Raw genomic sequence first — 22,845 nt, 5'->3', positions numbered from 1 at the left:
TTACCAGCATTCACCGCAATGTACTAGAGTGTAAAACAATCGCAGCTGCTAACTCACAAACTGTCCTTATTCCCCGGCCCGCGTCCACCCTCGCATGGCAGGCAAGACGCAAGACAGAGCCATGCCCATAAGTCACTAAGGCAGCCGAGCGAGCCAGAGACAGAGAGAAAGAGCGACAGACACATGCGCGTGAGAGAGAGACACACACACAGGATTCACTAAGACCATGACATGCAAGACGCACGCAAGACATGGCAAGCAAGACGCACACAAGTAAAGGCACTAGACTGACTGTTACCAGCATTCACCGCAATGTACTGGAGTGTAAAACAATCGCAGCTGCTAACTCACAAACTGTCCTTATTCCCCTGCCCACGTCCACCCTCGCATGGCAGGCAAGACGCAAGACAGAGCCATGCCCATAAGTCACTAAGGCAGCCGAGCGAGCCAGAGAGAGAGAGAGAGCGACACACACAGGCGCGTGAGAGAGACACACACACACAGGATTCACTAAGACCATGGCAAGCAAGACGCACACAAGTAAAGGCACTAGACTGACTGTTACCAGCATTCACCGCAATGTACTGGAGTGTAAAACTATCGCAGCTCCTACCTCACAAACTGTCCATATTCCCCGGATTTCCCTGACCCCATCAGATTCAAATTTGCTGTTTACTTTTACACGCAAACAATTTCCTGTTAGATTGGCCTATGCAATGACAATTAATAAGGCACAGGGACAATCTTTCAAAAAGATATGCCTGTATCTACCAAAACCAGTTTTCAGTCACGGACAATTGTATGTTGCTCTCTGCAGAGTTCCATCTTTTCATTCACTCAGTCGTATCCTCAAATCCACCCCATTTGGACAACTGTGTCTTTCAGGATGTGTTCACCCATCAATAAATAATTATGTGGCGTATGTTACACCGCGGGTTGGCTAGTATAATATATGTAGCAAAAAGGACTTTGGGGAGGGATGCACATCAGGGAGGCTTTAACAAATGCAGACTGTAGACTAAGGACTATAAGAAACAGTGCAAAACGGCAGCTAAGGAGTGTAAACATGTGTCATACTGTATGTGCAATTCTTTAGTGCAATTTCACTGTCCAGATATGAACAATTGTACAAGTATGCATTGAGATGAGAGAATAAGGATGTACATATGGGCAAGAATGTTGGCATGTAAACATAACCTTGTAGGCATAAACATTGTAGGTATAAGAAGAGCCGGGAGGATTAAATAGGGCAGAGCAGTTTGTGGAGATGACAGTCCTGTGTGGAAGGGGGCAGCATGGTGCCTTTCTATAATGAACATCATTTAACGACCCTTTAGTTAAATAATACACAAGTAAAGTACTGTGGCCTAAATCTCTCTATATAAAACCCAACATCTGTCTGTCTGTCTGTATGTCTGTCCGCTTTTCACGAGAGAACTACTTAATGGATTTAGCTTGTATTTTTTTCTATAATTTGCTTGAACATTCCAGTTGATTTTGCAACTTCTCTCATTGCACTATATGTCATAATTCACTTGCAGTACCGATTTATTTGCACAAATTTGAGAGACACGCAGTGGGCTGAGGGTCCCTCCTCACTCACCTGCCAGCTTACTCCGCTTAGCTAGTGAATGAGAGAGCTACTTAATGGCTTTAGATTGGGTTTTTGTTGATTTTGCGACTTCTCTCATTGCGCTAAGAATCATAGTTTGCTTGCAGGAACGATGTATTCGCGCCCTCTTCTACGCAGTGGTGCGCTGGGGAGGTAGCATTAAGAGGAAAGACGCCTCACGCCTGGACAAACTGGTGAGGAAGGCAAGCTCTATTGTTGGCATGGAGCTGGACAGTTTAACATCTGTGGCAGAGTGAAGGGCGCTCAGCAGGCTCCTATCAATTATGGAGAATCCACTGCATCCACTAAATAGTATCATCTCCAGACAGAGGAGCAGCTTCAGCGACAGACTGCTGTCACCGTCCTGCTCCACTGACAGATTGAGGAGATCGTTCCTCCCCCAAACTATGCGACTCTTTAATTCCACCTGGGGGGGTAAACGTTAACATTTAACATTATACATAGTTATTGTCTGTTTTTCACCTGCATTATTATCATTCTTTAATTTAATATTATTTATTGTATCAGTATTCTGCTGCTGAAGAATGTGAATTTCCCATTGGGATTAATAAAGTATCTATCTATCTATCTATCTATCTATCTATCTATCTATCTATCTATCTATCTATCTATCTATCTATCTATCTATCTATCTATCTATCTATCTATCTATCTATCTATCTATCTATCTATCTATCTATCTATCTATCTATCCATCTATCTATCTATCTAATCCGAGACAGGGGAGGGGGAAGCGTAATGTCAGGAGTAGGCTCCCCTCACTGTCCTGTTTCACCACTATGCAGGCGGAGCCACTGGGGACAGCTAGTTACTGTATGCATAAAGATAGTTAGCTAGCTATCTGGGCAGTAAATGTTTTCTTGCATGTATAAATAGAATAAATACAAATAAAAACTGATACACTTAACAAGTATGTCTTGGGTTTTCCAAAAACTGATTTCTGTCTTGCTTGCAGTGGTTGTTTCTGGCAAGAAAACTCTAAAGGGGCCACACCACAGTTTTCCTATATGTACCCAGACTTCTTCAACATAAATATTAAGCTACCTAATTAATAATATCTGTCTGACCATCTTTTGCTAATGACTAATAAAATTTCAATTTCATGCACCTTTCACGTCAGAAATGGGACGCTGGTGCCTGCTCTGTCTTGATTGGCTTCAGATCATCATGATAACCTTTGACATCATCATCATCTACACAATGCAGCAATGTAGATACTAGGAATGTACAGAGATATAGCATGGAGAGGATAAAAATATAAAAATGTAGGGATAATCACTCACTAGGCAAATTACTAGGAATGCCTGTGCACCTGCGTATTCATGCAGTTATATAATTGGCCAATCACGGGTTGAAGCATAATACACCAAATCATGAAGATACAGGCCAGGGGCGTCAATGAATGTTCATATTAAAACACAAAACAGGGAAAAAATTTGATCTCAATGATTCCGACTGTGGCATCTATGAGTATTTCTGAAACGTCTCATCTTCTGAGATATTCATGCACAACAGTTACTAGAGTTTACTCAGAATGATTGGTTCCCTGCCTTGTGCCCTGTGTTGGCTGGGATTGGCTCCAGCAGACCCCCGTGACCCTGTGTTCGGATTCAGCGGGTTGGAAAATGGATGGATGGATGGATACAACAACCAAAAAAACATCCAGTGAGCAGCAGTTCAGCAGAAACGTCTTATTGATGGGGAGGTCAGAGGAGAATGAAATGTGCAGCATGAATGTGCAGCTGACATCTCTGGAGAGACTGAAAAATAACGTTCCACTGGTGGTCTCTATCCAGTCTGACAAATCTTGAAAGGATCTGCATAGAATCATGGCTGAAAACCCTCTAATCCAGGAATGCGAAGCCTGTCTCATCGAACCCAAGAAGATTCCAGACTAGCATCACTGCTAAAGAGGCTTCAATGAAGTACAGAGAAAAGGGTCTGAATACCTGTAGACTTCCTGGATTTTTTTTACAAAACTGGATTGCTATCTCGTGTGATGGCTAGAACAGTACAGGACTGCCTTCCCAGAAATCTCATGAAGACACCTTGGCTGTTTCATGAATTTGTTGAATTTCACCAAAAGCAAATTTAATTTAAGTTTTTGTTGCAGTAATTGGCCAAACCAGGTGTGTCAGTGATGCACTTTAACAAATAAATGGGTAGATTGGGTGGTGATCACACATACTGAGGACCTCATGGAATGGTTTAGAAATGGCTAAGCTGACATTCTTAGACAGACGTACAATTAGAGTTTTGTATCAACAAATAATAGCGAACCAAACTGGATTTTCGAGATGTGGTGTTGAAGCCCTCATAACATATTTTGAAGAAACTGGAAAAGGTGAAGACAGAAAACACTGTGGAAGACCCAAAAAGCTGTCTGGATCTGATGAACAGGACCTAAACATCAGTAAAGGGGCAGAAGGAAATCCAGTGAAGTGCTTGTTCTGCAACAAAGTGCAAAGAAGTCTTAAAAGAAATGGAATTATAGTTCATGTTTCTGCTAAGAAATCTTTCTTACAGAAAGACAACAAAACAGGAAAGACTGTATGCAGGCCAAAGACCATAAAGCATGGGGTGGCAGCTAGTGGTTGAAAGTCTTGTGGACCAATAAGTGCAAATTTGCAACATTTAGCTCAGAAAGATGCTATTATAGTAGAATAAGAGTTGTCAAGAAGTACATTGATGCCTATGTGCAGCCTACAATATGGCATGGGTGTACATTTCAGCCAATGGTGAGGCGAACCATTCAAAATCGATGAAATAATGACAGCTAAGAAGTACAAACAAATCATGTACCTTCTGGAAAATTACTTATTGGTAACAAACTTCATTTCAGCATGATAACAATCCCAACTGTAATACAAGCACAATTTAAGCCTATAAGGAGCAGAAACCTGCAGATGTTACACTAACAGTATTAGATCGGCCATTTCAGAGCCCCAACCAAACTCGGAGGTTGAAGGTGAGTGGAGTCACTTGGTCAGAGAAATGAACAAAGAGCAGCCAACATCACATGAGGAGTGACAATAAATCCTGATAGAAGCTGGGAGGAACTGACCACACGGCTACTTAAAAATAAAATTGACACCAGTGCAACAAAGTAAATTGCTTTGATTGCATATTCTGAGGTAGGCCACACAAAAGATGAAGGCCTCATTGCCCACAGAAAGGTAATCAAAGGCTCTCAGTCCAAGATTCTCCTATGAACACCATCATCAGACTGGCAGAAGACGTTCTTACACTCATTGAGTTTTCTTATGATATTAACTTTTTTCTTTTTACCAGGTCAATGAATTTTCAGTGAGTACCAGATTGTGACAAAGCTAAGTCAGCATCTTTGTTAGCTGGACAGAAGGGTATTTCTTTTCTTCCTATTTAGACTTCGTACTAGACCTGTGCAAAAGACATATCAACGATTGTGTTGGTGCCACCTCTTGCTCTAGAATCAAACTGCAGGAATTCATTGATGACTTTACTAGTTTCTATCCATCTTTCAGTTTTACAGTCAATGTTTTCATCACAACTCTACCATTTTTAGATATCAGCCTCTCTAGTTGCTTTTCCAGAACTTCAAATCTCTGCCTATTACAAATCAACTGACTCACACAGTTCACCTCTCTACAGCTCTTATTATCTAAACTCCCTACTGTTTCACAGTTCATTAGAATCCTTCACCTCTGCAGTGATGAGGATGACTTGTGAGATGAAGCACTCAGAATGAGGAGTTTCTTCATTAATAGAAGATCCCATTTTTATGTTGTGTTTGGGACCCTCAAGCCATGAGTAAACTTTGTAACATCCACTCCAAGAGGAACCTCAATAACAAAAGTCACACCCCACCAGTCCTCCCATACCGCCCTAACACTCTGTCTCTCCCACAGGTCATTAAACAAAATTACCCTATTTTGCAGATTGATCCTTCCACTTCAGCCTTTCCCATAGCTCTCCCTTGATCTCCTTCTGTCAACCACCTAACCTACCACAACTTCTTGGCTTCCCAGAGGAGAGTCACATTCCTCACTGGGCAATTTAAGCTGTAACAGGAGTCCACTGTATCAGAATACCCTTGTGTCTGGTAAATTCAATATGAAACAATGGACTTCTTGCCAGTCTAAAAATCTTATTTAAGGCACTTCTTGTAGGAAGTGTCCAGCTGTCCACACAGGTGAATCTTCGAGACGGCTAGCTGACTGTTTCAGGGAAGAAGTCTGAGTCGTTAAAATCAAAGACCTTACAAAGCCTGTCACAGAAGACTTCACTTTCCTTGTTCATAACCATGCTGATCTGTTTGTTTGGGTTACTTCATGGACTTTAAAGAAACTTAAGAAGCTAAGGTCATTCTAAACCTGGGATCACATATTCCTCCATGTCTTAATGACCGACTGACTTTCTAATCTCTTATTTCTTCTCAGAATATTGAACATTCTTCTTTCGTCTGCCCTGTCTTTGTCCTCTTCTTCCCTGTACGTATCTTACCTGCTCTTTCCTTTTAAGTTGCACATCTGATGAAGGGCACACAGCCGAAACGTTGAGACTTTTACCTTCTAACCTTTAGAGCATGGAAATAACCGTTAACGTTTTTTCCCTTTGCAGATGAACCAGAAAGCATCAACTCCACACAAAATAGTGAATGGTTTTAAATAGTCAAACACTTGCTGCTTTTAATTGTATGAGTCTTTATTTGTGTTCATTCTAACATTATGTACTGTTTTCTTGATAACTACTGTAGCTTTAAACATAATTGTTTTGGTGGCCTAATTCATTTTCACCGTTTCTATTAATATGGGTGTGTGTGGTCTTTAGGGGGCTGGTGCTTAATGGACGTCACAACACGTCTCACTGGAGAAGTCCACATAATCGCTACAGTGCAGAGACAGTTTCTTAGGATTTTCTTTAAAAATTATGAAGCAGAGCCATTTTGGGGTAGATGGCCGACACTTAAGGTGTATCACGAAAGTGTGGGGTGCAAGAGAATCTAATAAAGAAAGCTCCACAATGTCATATTCTTGTTGTCATTTTAGATGACTTCAGAGCTTTAAAAGTCTTTTTTTTGCAATGAAGATATTTTTATTTCTTTGCTTATTTTTATTTTGTTGTTGCATGGTTGAAGCCATCATTTAATTGGTATTACGCTTTGAGTGTACAGATGATGCTGACGACATGTTAGTAGCCACCTCATTTAAGAGCAACATATCACCATAACTATTTGAATGAACTTAAAAAATTAAGGAAAGACTGTTTTCAAAGAATTATAAAGGTTTATTGTTTAAGAATTACACACTCATAACTTGGCTCTTTTTCGTGCAATATATGGTTGAGCCATTTTGAACGATTAACTCCTGTGTGTCTCACATTTACATGTTTGTATTTAATATCTCTCATCCATGAATAAGAAGAACTGAAATTAACAGTGATACTCTCCTTACTTGAAAGACATTCCTGCTGGTTTCATGCAATCATTGAACACTTGGCTACAGAGATATACGAGTACATTGTCAAAGAAGGCATTGAATGCTTAGTTTTTCATTTTTTAAGCCAGCAGTACGCACAATGTGGCCTTTCTTTTTAGAAGTTTAATAAATACACACTATGAATCTTCAATGATAAAATATTAGAAGGCTGAGGAGATGAAAAACTTTGAACAGAGAATGGATAACAATGGCCTCTTCATTTTTGATGTCCAGAGTTGGCAGGATGTGTCACTGAGTGATGTGGATCTCATTGGTCATTTGACATCTTTTCAGATTGTTTGACAATAGCTTCAACTGATAAAAAAGGGCCTATGTATGGCAAAGTTTAAAAGCTATAGATTACAGCTGAGCTGCGTGAATGATAAGCACAAATGATCCATTGTATTAAAACACATAGGGGTGAATTTTAATTCACAAAATTTTGTTGGGTTCATATTTATTAAACAATAGTGCAAATATGAGATATAACATGAGAAACGCCTGCCACCTAAATATTCCAAATGTACTCAGTGGATGAACTGAACCTCATTTTTGTCCGTTTTCTGCTACTTTGATTTAACTGGCTATACCGTCATCATCCTTCACTCAATATTCATTATCTATCCCTCAAAATAAAGGTCACATATTTCTCATTCAGAATTTGTACTGCAGGAGAATTTTATTAATGAGACATATGTTCCATATATTACAGTAGAAAAAGTTGTACAAATCAGTAATGTTTATACCAACGAATGCACTTTGAATGTTTAATGCTTCCAAACTCTATGAAAGTGTCAGTGAATGTGTCAGGAACAACCAGAAAAACAAAATCTGAAATTTCTACAAGTAATATGTCTAGTTTTACTGTTTTGAAGCTGAACAAAAACAGGATTCTTTTTCTCCACTTGTACTTTTGTCAAATAAGTATCCATAGCATACATATCCATTATTGAAGACCCATGGCCTATGCATCAGTTTGAAGAGCAGATTTTATTCTGTTGGAATATATGGTGTTGCTAAAGAAATCATATTGTGTGTCCAAATTACCACACCAACATTCAAAAACACCTTCACACAAATAAATAAATAAATAAATAAATAAATAGATTGACTGATTGATTAATTATTTAATTAGTTCTGAAATATAGAAAGTGGAAAACATAGAAAGTGAAATGTGGTGTCACTTGAAAGTTGAATCACTCCTCACATTTAGTAGATCATAGCCTGTCTGTCAAGTTACACACACTTGCATCAGGACATTCAAGACAGCCATTGTAGGGAGGCTGGGGGCAGATGTTGTTGTGATACAACAACTCGTCCATCTTTAAGAGAAAAAAGAAAAACATTACAACGTTGTATTGGGGTGTACTAAATGGTATTTTAAATGAAACCCCACTGAACTTTATTGCAGCAATGAGGAAATTAATGATTTATGCATTTTTTTAAAAATTTGCATTATTGTTTGATTGCACCTGCGGATCCAAAACAAAAAGGGATGAGTTTAAAGAACATCTAGATAAATAATACAGATGAGTAAGGAAAAATGACCACTTGAAGTGACAGACAGACAGACAGACAGACAGACAGACAGACAGACAGACAGACAGACAGACAGATAGATAGATAGATAGATAGATAGATAGATAGATAGATAGATAGATAGATAGATAGATAGATAGATAGATAGATAGATAGATAGATAGATAGATAGATAGATGCTTGTCTTCACTTCTTCACTTGTAATCTGGGAAGAATGTGGTTTGCTGTTGTTCTACTGGAAAATGCAGAAACATATCTGGAAAAAACAGCACTTGGATGGCAGCCCAAAATTTGTTCATATCTTCCTGCCTTAATGATGCCTTCACAGATGCCATGGTGACTGACGCATTCCCATACCATTATGGATGCTGGCTTTTGCACCTGACATTCATAACAGCTTGGATGATTCTTTTCGTCCATGGCTTAGAGAACACAATGGGTATTTTTTCGAAAAACTATGTGAAAGGTTGACACGTTAGTCCACAAAACACAATTCCACTGAGCTACTTTCCATCTTGAATTAGGATATTACCAGTGCTCCTGGACGGTGTTGATGGATGGCTTCTGTATTGTACAGTGAAGCCTTAACTTCAATCTGTGGATGGAGCAGCAAATGGTGTTGACTGACAAAGGTTTACTGAAGTATTCACAAACTCTATCATAATATCAATTACAGACGCAGGACAGTTTTTCAGATGGTTACACTGGAGGGATTGGAGATAGAACTCATTCATTAGTGGTTTTCGGCCTTGTCCTTTACACACTGTCACACACATGCGCATGGGAGGCAGCTAAAGGGCTTGAGGGACGGCAGTTCTGATACATGCCAGGAGGTGGCAGAGTGCACTGACTCTTTTTCTCTCTTGCCTGCAGACCGTTCCCGGGGGATTCCACCTGGCTCTCGTGACATCATTTCTGGGACCGAGCCAATGGAAGGAGACCTGACTGGCTCCGGCCCCTCTGACGTCATGTCCGGGCTCGGTCCAATGGAGAACGAACACATCCCTGATCCTTATGACCTCACTTCCTGTCTTCCCCTTTAAAACCCTGTCCTTTTTCCTAATTCCTCAGTCTTATCCTGGACTCAATTGTATGCACATCAGTGCTATTCATTGGCTTTCATTGACTTTGCAGCCGAGGATTTTGAGATTATATGGGTGGCTGCCCCAAACCTTTTTCTGTCTCAGACTCGTTTTGTGACAACACCAAGCTTTGATTTCTTGAATCTTTTAATTATACTATGCAGTGTAGAACACGAAATGCCCAAAATCCTACTGAATTTTCTTTGGGGGGACATTGTTCTAAAAGTTCTGATTTATTTGCTGATGCATCTGTTGGCAAACTGACGAGCATCGATCCATCCCTTGTCTTGAAGGAATAGACATTTTTGGAGGGTCCTTATGTACTAGAAGATGTGTTCTTGTTATTTCAAATTGTCACATCATCATTAGTCGCTAAGTACCCCCGGCCAAACTTTTTTGGAATGTGTTGAAGGCAGGCATCAATTTTGGAATAAACATATACAGTGGAACCTCGGTTTGCAAGCATAATTCGTTCCGGAAACGTGCTCGTAGTCCAAAGCACTCGTATATCAAAGTGAATTTCCCCATAAAAAATAATGGAAACTCAGATGATTTGTTCCACAACCCAAAACTATTAATATAAAAATGATTAATACAAAATATAAAGTAAAAATACATAAAACAAATTAACCTGCACTTTACCTTTGAAAAGAATCATGGCTGGTGTGAGTGAGTTTCTAAACTCTTGTGGGATTTCACCCAACGGGACGACACAAAAGCAATCGCAGTCTCCCAGCGCTGTAGCAGTTCGCCGTAAAAGCAAATCCGAAAAGATCGCGGACACGCTATAAGCGCCTGCCATCGATGGGTGATACAAAAAACAAGGAACATTGTAAATGCGCAGGGCCCTGCCTGACTGCTGTGTCTGTTTCAAGCTGAATAAAGCTGGTGTTGCTAAAGTACTGAGACTCAGCTTTGTGTTTTAGTGTGCAAGACGGGGACTCGCACATTACAGCACACATGCGCACGCGAGCACACACACATACACACACAAGCGCACGCACAGTCACAATGCTAATGCTGTAGTAAACAGTATACGCTCGTACGGATGTTTACCATGAGTGATGCACGCCGACTCAGACAGAGAATAGGAGACAATTGCCCACAATCCCGCAGTAAGAGAGAGAAGAACCATCAGCTCAGTTGTGATCACATGACGCTCAGCAGCTACTCGTACTGCAAAACCTCGCTCGTTTATCAAATCAAAATTTATCAAAAATTTTTGCTCATCTTGCAAAACACTCGTAAACCAACTTACTCGCAAACCGAGGTTCCACTGTATCTTAAAAAAACAATGCAGCTAATTAGGTACAACATGAAATACATTGCCTTTATGCTGTTTTGGAATACAAGACAAGTAAATTATCAAATCATTTATTTTTGTTTTTATTAGCTTTTTCCATAATGTCTCAACTTTTTGGAATTGAGGTGGTACATTATCATTGTTCATTTTTACAGTTTTGACTCTGAAGTATTAAGCAACTACTTCTACAGGACATAATGGCAAAGAGTTAGTGACTCAACCAGCACCCCTGAGATGTATAGTTGAAACATCTTTGCCACTTTTCCACAATCTCTATTTATGCATCCATGCACTTGTAATCTGGGCAGAATGTGGATTGCTGTGGCCCTGCTGGAAAATATAGAAACATCCCTGGAAAAGACGGTGCCTGGATGGCAGCATGTTGATTATTTCATTAAAATTTACACTATTGGAGGCCTTTGACAGGACATTCGTGCCAAAGTCTCTCCTTAATGAGTACTCTGAACTCCTCCTTGAGTACTTTGGCTGTACAAATTTGAATCATCTCTCTATTGAATGGATATCGTCATTTATAAGGAGGGATTAAGGAGTGAGCTCGTTCTTTGAAGCATGACCTCCATTTTTATGGTTGTCTTCTCCCAAATTACAATGAACCTTCTCAAGAGTAACATGGAGGAAAGTCCTTACTAAAGAGAGAAGAGAATGAACTTAGAGATGTCTAGATTTTCTAAACCCTCTCCCTAAAAGCATTCTAAACTTGACAGATGAGGCAAGGTACATTTTAAAAACTGAAAAGACCGTGTCATTTCATTCAAGGTCTGATTTTTATCTTCAAGTGGTAAACATTTGGGAATTCGACAAAACAGTTACACCAGAATCAGTGGGCTTAGTTGTCTCATATTTTGAAGGAGAAAACTATACCATTAAAGAATCATTCATACACAATCCACAGCCTTTCTGAATAACATTTAAAGGTTAAGAAGATTTCTAAGAGGCAATAAAGGAAGGCCTTATTTTAAATGAAACACAATAAAGCAAATGTGTTCAATGACAGGCAGCACATTGTTACTGTAAAGTAAGTTGCATACATAAAGCAGATTTAATCATTCACTTTTGTCTAAGAAAGGACCTTTCCCCTAATGGTGGTGAGTCACACAGTATCCAAAAGCTGTTAGGTCATTTCTGAACGAATAGATTTCAGATGAATAATTTGAGGCTTTTCAGTTGTGAGAACAGTCAGTAGCTGCAATCACAACTCTCATGCTGTCGGAAGTACTTATTGTTACATACAATATACATATTGTGACCATTATCGGGCATTCTCAGACCCCAGTTCTCAGACATAACTACACAATTCCTGGGTTCAAAATGACTTACTTTTGTTTTACAAAAATACCTTTCCATGCTTCTTCGTAGTACAGTAATGTCACGTACACATACTCCTTTACCCTCCTTCAATCCTCCCAGGCAAGTGTTGTCCTTCTCCTTTCCCAGCTCCATCTCACCTAGGTGAGACAGAGCAGCTTTTCTTATATCAGACCCAGGAGAACTTCTGGTGCCAAAACATTGCAGGTCAGGCAGAATGTCCTTAAATTGGAGAAGACCTCTCTTGGTGGCTCCCTCTGGCGGCACACAGCAGGGATGACCATAAAGACTACAACTCCTAGGTGGCCCTGTGGGTGTACACACTGGAGACGCGAGCAGAGGGATGCTGCCACCTGGCTTACTGGGGGAGTAAACACACTTATACACTGTAAAAAATGCTTGTACAAAAACTTGACACAAAACTTAAATAGGATTTGTTTTGCATTAATTTAGCAGAAATGTCGGCCAATGGGGTAAGCAAAATTTACTTGACAAGATTTCTTAAAGTAAGCTAAAAAATCAGAAATACAAATTTTTTGATAAGTCAATTATTCTTACATTAAAGAAAACAAGATTTAATGTCATGATATAAATACTTTTCACTTGCTTAGATTTCATTTTTTGAAGTGTAGGACAGTCTCCCTCTGCCCTTCCATATCATCCCAACTGGGAAAAGGAACACCATGGCCGGGAGATTCATCAACTGACATTCTCTGACCATCATGAGTCCTCCCAGCCAGGTAACTGATCATCCATCCCAGCGGGGAAGCTAACCCATCCTTGCCTTCCATCACAGTATATTAAGTATGTATGTTTCCAATTGAATTCATATTAAATACAAAGCTGTGTTATTATGTTATCATTATGGGAAATACCAGCTTAACTAGATAAGGACTGATATCAGTTATGTACAACTCTTAGTTATCTTAACACTAGCAGGCAGTTGCAGTAACCCAGAGGTTAAAAATTCAGAGATGAGGTAGAAAATAGGGCAGCATGGTGGCGCAGTGGGTAGCGTTGCTGCCTCGCAGTTGGGATATCTGCGGACCTGGGTTCGCTTCCCGGGTCCTCCCTGCGTGGAGTTTGCATGTTCTCCCCGTGTCTGCGTGGGTTTCCTCCGGGTGCTCTGGTTTCCTCCCACAGTCCAAAGACATGCAGGTCAGGTGGATTAGCGATTCTAAATTGGCCCTAGTGTATGCTTGGTGTGCGGGTGTGTTTGTGTGTGTCCTGCGGTGGGTTGGCACCCTGCCTGGGACTGGTTCCTGCCTTGTGCCCTGTGTTGGCTGGGATTGGCTCCAGCAGACCCCCGTGACCCTGTGTTCGGATTCAGCGGGTTGGACAATGGATGGATGGATGGTAGAAAATACAAACAGTATTATTCATGAAAAGGAGTAAATTTCATTCATCTTTGCCAGTGTAATATTTCGGCCGGGTCTACATATTCTTTGTTGAACGTTTTTTCTGTTTTTGAATTATTTTGCATATTATATTATAAATTGTGCTTTTTGAGTATTTTATATTTTATGTTTTGAGTATACAAGGCAGTACTCCACATTACTGTCTCATAGAACACCCAGGTTGGCTTGCATGGATGGCTCCTTACCTGAATGGTAGCCATTATAAAGAAAGAATGTGGATGGACAGGTATCCTGGCTGGGTTGGTTATTGGTTCCTTTCTAAGTTGATAGGCCATTTTGAGAGAAGGACAGAGGGATACTGGCCCCTGAGGCTATGTGTACCTTCAGTACACTGGATGGCAGTATCCCACTGGTATGGCTCCCATTTGGACACACGCACTGTTGCACGGGGGTTTTAGTGTTCCTAGGCATTCCTGCTGGATTTCTCAGATTCCACTAGGGGGAGCTGATGGGAAGTCAATCTTAGGATAGGCCATATGATAAACTGAAGGTTCAGCCAGTTAACTTGCTGTAGAAGAATGCAATTTTATTATTTAATATTTCATTTTCTTCCCTGTGATTGACTGGCACCCTGTCCAGGGATTCATTCTGCCCTGCACCCTATGCTTGTTGAAATAGGTTTCTAGGTCCTGTGACCCAGGGCAGGATAAGCAGGCTTCAAAAATGGTATGATATGTTATTTCATATTCTTTACTTTGTTGAAAGCATTATATACAACCAGTAATGGCGGACTGCACGATAACGTGCAGTAAATACACTTGACTTATAGTTTTCATCCTCTTTCTCTGTATATTTAGTGTTCATATGCTCAGAGGTTGATGTGCTTGCTACTTCCTGAGCAGCTCCTCCTTTCTCCACCCTAGCGGCCCACTTCTACTCTTCTTCCGTTGGCATCTTTTTGCGTTAACACTGATTAAATCAGTTTTTGTGTTGCAATTACAGACGGTTTGTGAGCTACAGGTGATTTAATATCCCGAACAGATGAACGGACAGACACAGTAGTGTATTATATAAGATGAAAGATACTGTGCATCCAGCGCATTACTTTTTCCACATTTTGTTATGTTACAGCCTTATTCCAAAAATTCATTTTTTTCCTCAGAATTCTGCACACAACACCCCATAATGACAATGTGAAAAAAGTTTACTTGAGGTTTTTGCAAATTTATTAAAAATAAAAAAACTGAGAAATCACATGTACATAAGTATTCACAGCCTTTGCTCAATACTTTGTCGATGCACCTTTGGCAGCAATTCCAGCCTCAAGTTTTGTTGAATATGATGCCACAAGCTTGTCACACCTATCCTTGGCCAGTTTCGCCCATTCCTCTTTGCAGCACCTCTCAAGCTCTCCATCAGGTTGGATGGGAAGCGTCGGTGCACAGCCATTTTAAGATGTCTCCAGAGATGTTCAATTGGATTCAAGTCTGGGCTCTGGCTGGGCCACTCAAGGACATTCACAGAGTTGTCCTGAAGCCACTCCTTTGATATCTTGGCTGTGTGCTTAGGGTCGTTGTCCTGCTGAAAGATGAACCGTCGCCCCAGTCTGAGGTCAAGAGCACTCTGGAGCAGGTTTTCATCCAGGATGTCTCTGTACATTGCTGCAGTCATCTTTTCCTTTATTCTGACTAGTCTCCCAGTCCGTGCCACTGAAAAACATCCCCATAGCATGATGCTGCCACCACCATGCTTCACTGTAGGGATGGTGCCTGGTTTCCTCCAAATGTGACACCTAGCATTCACACCAAAGAATTCAATCTTTGTCTCATTAGACCATAGAATTTTCTTTCTCATGGTCTGAGAGTCCTTCAGGTGCCTTTTGGCAAACTCCAGGCGGGCTGCCATGTGCCTTTTACTAAGGAGTGGCTTCCGTCTGGCCACTCTACCATACAGGCCTGATTGGTGGATTGCTGCAGAGATGGTTGTCCTTCTGGAAGGTTCTCCTTTCTCCACAGAGGACCTCTGGAGCTCTGACAGAGTGACAATTGGGTTCTTGGTCACCTCCCTGACTAAGGCCTTTCTCACCAAATCACTCAGTTTAGATGGCCGGCCAGCTCTAGGAAGAGTCCTGGTGGTTTTGAACTTTTTCCACTTACGGATAATGGAGGCCACTATGCTCATTGGGACCTTCAAAGCAGCAGAAATTTTTCTGTAACCTTCCCCAGATTTGTGCCTCGAGACAATCCTGTCTTGGAGGTCTACAGACAATTCCTTTGACTTCATGCTTGGTTTGTGCTCTGACATGAACTGTCAACTGTGGGACCTTATATAGACAGGTGTGTGTCTTTCCAAATCATGTCCAGTCAACTGAATTTACCACAGGTGGACTCCAATTAAGCTGCAGAAACATCTCAAGGATGATCAGGGGAAACAGGATGCACCTGAGCTCAATTTTGAGCTTCACGGCAAAGGCTGTGAATACTTATGTACATGTGCTTTCTCAAGTTTTTATTTTTAATAAATTTGCAAAAACCTCAAGTAAACTTTTTTCACGTTGTCATTATGGGGTGTTGTGTGTAGAATTCTGAGGAAAAAATGAATTTAATCCATTTTGGAATAAGGCTGTAACATAACAAAATGTGAAAAAAGTGATGCGCTGTGAATACTTTCCGGATGCACTGTATACTCATCCTGCATTAAAGAACATGTGAAATAGGAACTTAAACTGCTTCTCTGCAATACCTAAACTCCACAATACCTCAACTCAGCATTATTCGCCCTGAGCTGTGACAGTCCTTTCAACTTTAAAAGCAATCAAGGCACTAAGGCTGTCCAGCTTTGAATTATTTCCACTTCACTTTTATCCTCGTTTTGGGATTTTTGCTCTTGCCATCCTTGGATGGACTGTTCCTCTGATAAGCTCCTTTGGCAGTAGGGATCGAAAGGTTGATAGCTGAGTATAGGAATATTTAAAACATCCCACTTTACGTTCCTCACAGTCTCTAACATTCTCAGATGTTCTGGTTGTAAGGTAGCATTCGCATCCTCAGTGCTCACCCTATAACATCATTCAAGTTCACAGCTCATCTGAAAAAACAGTTCAGATGACACAAAGTTCAGGTCTACGATGAAATTGCAGTGTTTGAATGAAGAGAAAACAAACAAAAGAAGGGTTAGGGCTTCAGAGGACACCCTGCTTAATGTCCAAATTGCTGCAATGAAAAAATAAAGGTTTTGAAAAGAAATGCATCAGTGTGGATGTTCTTCTTGTCTTTGGGTGACCTCTCAATAACAGAGCTAGCCGATCCTGCACTTAAGTCCAGTTCCAAATGAGCCTTTTGGAAGGCATTTAAGTAGCAAAGAAGGAGGAAGGGGAGGAGCTGGCACAGTCCAGACAGGAAGTGACGTCAATAGCCTTCCACAAAGTTTTCCTCCATTCTAAAGGAAGCAGTGTTAATGGCAGTGTCATGCCAAACACCATCCCTGTATTTTTGAATGAACCCATACCCATGATGACACACTTGCTACCTGATGTGTGTGTGACAAGTAGTTTATCCATCTATATGTTTTCATACCTGGTTAATTCAGATCATGGTGCATACTGGTCTGCATTATTTTTTAAATTGCAATGCATTTTTTAAAAGAGCCCTAACGCAACACAATTACACTATACTAAAAAATATCGGAAATTATTATTTCCTTTGTAATATTACTATTTATAACAGGCATGACTTGTGACAGCTAGTACAACTTGTTATCCTTTACATTCCTTTCACTCAAAACAAACTGGAAAAGGAAATGATTTTTGGTTTTGAGAATTCAACAAACAAAAAACAGTGGGAAACGGAAAACTTTTGGAAAATTCGTTTGGTCTCTCGGTTGCTATTTTAGGATTAAATCATCAAATGTTAAGAAATGGATTTTTGGAAACAAGCCCCTCAAACACTGTAGAGTAATTGTGTCAATATTAACATGTCGCTGCGCCAGCCATCAGACTGCCTATGATAACAATTACTGTGGTATTTTCATCTTGATATCCTCAATTGATTTCAGGCTCTCTCTTGAGTTTCTTGTCTGTTTTCTTTACTTTCCATCTGTTTTCATTCCTATTCACTTTCCTTGTATACCCAAATAGGACTGGCATCTTCTGAAAATGCCTGTGCATAAGATGTCATGCAATGAAAATTTATGTCATATGCCCGAAAAAATTCATGTCAGTTAGGTCTTGGTATTTGAAATTAAACAAAAGTAATTCACGAGCCCACTTTAGATTTCAAACTACTTTTAATTTGGCGGGTGTTTACTAGACATTCATAAGACCTCCTAATTACTACCAGATGGTTTTAGTGAGAAAAAGACAACAAACAGAAGGAAGAGAACCGGGCCTAAATGGGTTTATGACTGAACAGCCAGTGAAGCCCCAGTATTAGTGTGGTGGTACTATGAAATACACAATTTCATTAGTGTGTGAGCTGGCCGAGCACAGATCTAAACAGAACCGGAACAAATGAATAATATTTGGGACACTAGCCTGGTAGTCCCACTTAAACCCTCGCTTTTCTTCTACAAACTTAAAATAAGTGCCTTCTGTCAATAGCTAACATTTTGTACCATAAGGTACAAAAACAGAAAAGAAAATTGAGTTTTCAACTTTAACCATTGCGACAAATAGAAGTCTCCCGTAGATCTCTCACTTATCAGGAACCGGGCTGTAAAGATAACTCAGTGGAGGCAGCCGGGCTTTTTATAACAGGAGGACCGGAAGAGGTGGGACTAGTTTCCCCCATTGGTAGGTTTCTGGGAGTTCCGGGGAAAAAGGAGATAACACAGTTAGCGACACCACCACCTCTCACCTCGATGGGTTACCATCTACTTCCAATGAGCCAACGAGGAAATCCTCGGACAAGCATGTGTGACATGTGGCAGCAGGAAAGTTCTGGAGCCCTAGTTTATGCAGATAAGGACAAAGGGAAATGAAGGAGCAGGTGATGTCAAAGAAGAAGAAATCACAGTGTCCTATAGGCTACCGAAAGGCCTTGAAATGGAAGACAACACCTACAAAGATAGACTCCAAATGCCTCATTACAAATGGCTTCCCTTTAAAACTCTACTACTTAAAGGGAGGAAGAAATGCTTGTCCAAGGACAGAAGCAGGGAGTGATTAATGATTTGGTCCAATTTATTGTAAGAGTGGTATTGTGCAGGCGCAATTGAAAAAAAACTAATCTTAATTTCTCAGATTTTAACAATTCTAGGCCTTTCTCTAAACTCCCATTCCTAGCTAATCTATCTTACTAAACCACAGTTAATATATGCACGGCAGACGCATGGGGGACGCACCGAGGCAATGCGCACTGCGGCCTTGGCTCCTGCCCCAGAGTCTAGAGTCAAACACAGCGGCTTTCCAAAACGCGGTGGCTTCCCAGAGTCAGTAGGTGGCGCCCAAACAACACAACCTGTAAACTAGACTTGCTCTAATCCACTGTGCCAGTAATGCAGATCACATAACGGTCATTCAGTTTGGCGCCCGCCACAGAGTCCAGAGTCAAACGCAGTGGCTTCCCAAAACGCGGTGGCGCCCGCCCCAGAGTCAAACGCAGTGGCTTCCCAAAACACAGCGGCTTCCCAGAGTCAGTAGGTGGAGCCCAAACAACACAACCTGTTCACTACACTTGCTCTAAACCACTGTGCCAGTAATATAGATCACATAATGCTCACAGACTCTAACCCAGTGGCTTCCCAGACTCAGTGGCTGGCACACGAACACCACAACCTGTAAACTAAACTTGCTGTGCTCCATTCTGCCAGCAGTCAGTGTCAGCAAAGGCAATGGAATCACGTCTCCACAAAACGAAACCGCTTTAGTACAGATACAGTATGCTTATGTAATTAAATGACATTTCCCCAGACGCACCCACCCTCCATGATATGTCATCCATCCAGATATCGGACGGAACAGAAACTGATTGCCATTCTTGGATTTCCGATTCGCTAGTGAATCGCGGGCTTACTTGTATTTTAGAAAAGGTAGTCGAATCACAGCTAACAGCTTTTCTTAATAAACATCAAATTTTTGATCCATTTCAGTCTGGCTTTAGGAAACAACTTTCCACAGAAACGGCACTTCTTAAGGTGGGTGATGACCTTCTGATGGCTGCTGATGTGGGGGAATGTTCTGTCCTTGTATTGGGAGAGCCAAAAAGAAGTACCACATTTCAAACGTTTATTCTACAAAAACGCTACGCGATAAAATACATTTCATTACGACACAAGAAAGAGTATAGAAAATAGATTTTTTTCACTGTGTTTAAGAATGATGTCTTCAAGGTGGTGGCCATCATTAGCAATACACTCTTCGAGATGATTTCTGAATGCTTGCTTGACTCTTTTGGGCATTTCAAGGGGAATAGCAGCAATTTTTTTGTAGAATAGCATCCTTGAGAGCTTCAGGATTTTGCGGTCGGTGTGTGTATATCTTCGACTTGAGACAAACCCACAAGAAGAAATCACACGGAGCGAGAGCAGGTGAATGTGAAGGCCACCCGACCTCGCCAGGCAGTGAGATCAGCTTCCCCGGAAACATCACCAGCATAACTTGCATGGATCTCTGCACTGCTGTTGCTCCATCCTGTTGAAACCAGGAATCCACTACATCCATTTTTTTCCATTTGGGGAAAAAAAAAGTTCTATAGCATTTCAATGTAAAGTTCTGAAGTGACGGTAACTGTTGCTCCCCACTCCTCACAAAAGTAAGGGCCTACAATGTCAAATTCTGCAACAGTACACCAAACTGTAACACGTTCACTGTGCAGAGGTCTCTGATGAAGTTCACGAGGGTTGGTTTCTGCCCAATATTGAACGTTTTGCTTATTTACGTAACCATTCAAATGGAAATGTGCCTCGTCACTGCACATGATGATGGCATCTCGATGAGAGGTTTGCAGAACGTTCGCACACAATTCTCTACGGCTCTCCCAGTCTCTCTCTCAGTGAGTTCCTGCACTACCATCATTTAGTATGGATGGAAATCACGGTCTTCATGAAAAATCTTCTGCAAAGACGTGTTGGAAATGCCTAAGGCAGAAGAATGTTTGGCCGCTGAACGTCTAGAAGACTGCAAAATTGATGCCCTTACAAATTCAATGTTTTCGGGCATTCGTGCAGTCCGAGGACAGCCTGGAGATTTCTGTTCAATGTTGTACCCGTCTGTCTAAATTTAGCCACCCACTGAAGAATTTGGGATGTCACCGTTAGGAGAAATGCTGAAGTGCGTTGCGTAGTGATGATGGATTTGTTGTTTTTGAAGAACACCTCGACAGCAAAAGCACGCTGCACACTAGACCAAGGGATGTTGCCAACTGAAAACTACAAGGGATTGCCTATCAAAGGACCCCCACCTCAACCCACTTGACTGCCACTACCTCGCGCAATGACCTTAAGAAATGTGGTACTTCATTTTGGCTCACCCTGTACTTTAGGATCGTAGTGCAGCATTTGATACTGTGGACCATACACTTCTAATTGATAAGGGAAAGCATTGTGTGGGTATCTCTGGGACGGCCTTAGACTGCTTTACTTCTTATTTGGCAGAAAAGAGTTTCTCGGTTAGCGTGGGTGAGTTCATGTCAGCTCCAGGATCCTTGTTATGTGGAGTGCCACAGAAATCTGTTCTTGGGCCAGTGATATTTTCCTTGTATATTCTTCCTTTAGCTCATATTTTAAGTTCTTTTAAAGCTATTTTCATATCACATTTATGTTGACGATATTCAGCTTTCATGCTCTTTTAAACCACAACACCTCCATAAGTTATCTTCCCTGGTCAAATGACTGAGTGAAATTAATAAATAGCTAGTTGTTACATTTTTACAGCTCAATTCTAAAAAAACTGAGGTTTTAATTATTGCCCTGTTAAAATTGCATGCAGGGATCAGTCTCAGGTTATTGGCTATTTCACGCAACTTTAAATCTTGTGTCCGGAACCTGGGTGTTAAGTTTGACAAGTCTTTAAACCTTAATGCTCATTTTAGGTCCCTGTCTCACTCTTGTTTTTATCATCTGATGGGTATATCAACGCTGAGAACAACAGTATTAAAAATTCAAATGGAGACGTTAATGTATGCTTTTATTTTTTTCTTGATTATTGTAATTCTTTATTTGCATGTTTAAACAAAATGTTGCTGCTGAGTCTTCAGTCTATTCAGAATACTGCTGCTAGATTGCTAACCAGATCCAGTAAGTGGTCTCACATTACTTTGATTTTATGTTTGATTTATTGGCTTTGGGTGGAATTTAGAATCTATTTGAAAATTTTAGTAATCACCTTTATAGCTTGGCATGGTCAAACACCACACTATATTACAGTTTTTTTTACAACATTATACTACCAGTCACCCACTTAGGTCATTAAGCCTCTGCAGATGCTTCAAGATGCAGAAACACATCTGCTGTTCGATAAGCTGTGGCAGGCACATATCACACCTCTTTTCAGATCACTGCAGCAGAACACAATAACTTCAAATCCTTGCTGCTTCCCTAAATAGTATTTCATGGATCTGCGCCTACAGTTTGTGTACACAGAGGCACTCATGAGGTCCCATGCTCCTTCCCGCTTACTCAGGCCTACTGATGAATGGTGTCTGGTAATGCCACCTTTGCTAGGCATCAAACCTCAGTCCAGACTGTCTTCATGTGTAGCCCCTAGAGAGTGGAATGAGCTGCCCACCTCCATCGAAACTGCTGACCCCCTCAATGTATTTAAAAAGAGTTTGAAGGTTGTCTTTTTCTGTAAATTTCTGTTTAACTGATCATGGCCTTGTTAGGTTTTTGCAATCAAGGCAGTGTAGCTAACTTGTACTTTGTTCTGAGCTCTTCAATTTTATAGCCTGTCCACTAGAATTTGTTGTTAAAAAGTCCCCAAAATGACATTTCCTCAGTTATGTCAACCTCAATTGTAAGTCACCTTGGATAGAAACATTGCTAAGCAAATAAACGTAAATGTAAATGAAAATGTGCCCACTACCTTATTTGTTTGGGAGGATTCTCCTCTAACTTACAACTCGCTGGTGATTAAGTGAAATGTAAGAAAAGGCTGTGAACATTACATAAACTAAATTAAGAACATTCCTGGTCTGATCTTGGTATCGAGTCT

The sequence above is a fragment of the Erpetoichthys calabaricus genome, chromosome 10 (genome assembly GCF_900747795.2).
Source record: "Erpetoichthys calabaricus chromosome 10, fErpCal1.3, whole genome shotgun sequence".
Classification (NCBI taxonomy): domain Eukaryota; kingdom Metazoa; phylum Chordata; class Cladistia; order Polypteriformes; family Polypteridae; genus Erpetoichthys; species Erpetoichthys calabaricus.
The sequence above is the reverse complement of the archived record's forward strand: the minus strand, read 5'-3'. Positions refer to the sequence as shown.